We start from the raw sequence: 1,250 nt of genomic DNA, 5'->3' as shown, positions 1-1,250 counted from the left end.
TTCAGCCACCTACAGCCTGAGAAACAGAGAGAAAATATTTATAACATACAGTATATGGCATGTAAGGGATATTGTACAGGCAGCCGTTTGTTATAGCAGAAATAAGCAGTTGTTGTACATTATTCCACTTGTTACACAGCTTTTTGCCACATGAGAAAAACTGGACATGAAATGTGAATTTGAAATATTTTATTAGATTATTATTATCGAAAGCAGACCTTCCGCGAGGAATTACTTCGGTTTTAAGGTAAGAAATGACGTTCAAATGTCACAAACAGGCAATTTAGTTGAATCATTTGCACATATAATGTCACATATGTTATTAAAAGACATATTTATATCTAATTTGACAAAAAAAACCTGTTACTGTGTTTTGAGCGGTTGTTATCTGGGAATAACAAACCTGCAAATGTCGAAACCAAAATGATTGACAGGCAGCAAGATAAAAAAACTCCTGACACGTTTTTGGCAATTTACAGAGTCTATTGCGTCACAGAGATCTATCATGAAATTATCACGATTGACAGCCCTAATTTCAACATAAATTACCCATACACTTCAGAATATTGCTGTCATATCTATACACTGTATACTTATTTATCTTACAAAGGTGAAATATTACGCATTATGAAATAACTTTCTCATGTAACAGATAAAACCAAAAGTTCAATGTAAAGTAATCCCGTGTTTACAACATTCACATGGTCCGAATGTCTATTTCTGTCACTCATAATCTCGGATTGGATTGCATGTATTCTGGTGCGCGTCTGTGTGACACAACAGGCCATTAGCAGACTCGGCGGGAGATATACATCGAATACAGGGATTCACAGCAAACTAAGCTCTAGACACTTCACAGGGGCCGGCCCCTGATCTTCTAACCCACAGATGGTCTGGGTCATTGACAAACTCAGCTTTTTGGTGCTCATTTTATGTTTTATTTCACACCACAAGTCACTGCTTTCTCGCAGGTTCTCAGATCCACACAGACGATCTTTAGTCGAACCCATTCTCTGGCATTGACATAATTTTCTGTCATTTTTGACACAGCGTTTCACGGAAAAGTTTTCTGTCAAATGTGAGAAGACCTGAGTCCAGCATTTTTTTCCAGCATTCCATGTTTCACTGTTATACATACATACTGTTATAAATACAATATAATTATCTTTCATATTCCAATCTGAGTAATTTTCATATGTTATATGTTAGGTAACATACACACATATGATAAGACAACAAATGAAGATAGA

The sequence above is a fragment of the Barbatula barbatula genome (assembly GCF_947034865.1).
Source record: "Barbatula barbatula genome assembly, chromosome: 16".
NCBI lineage: Eukaryota > Metazoa > Chordata > Actinopteri > Cypriniformes > Nemacheilidae > Barbatula > Barbatula barbatula.
The sequence above is the reverse complement of the archived record's forward strand: the minus strand, read 5'-3'. Positions refer to the sequence as shown.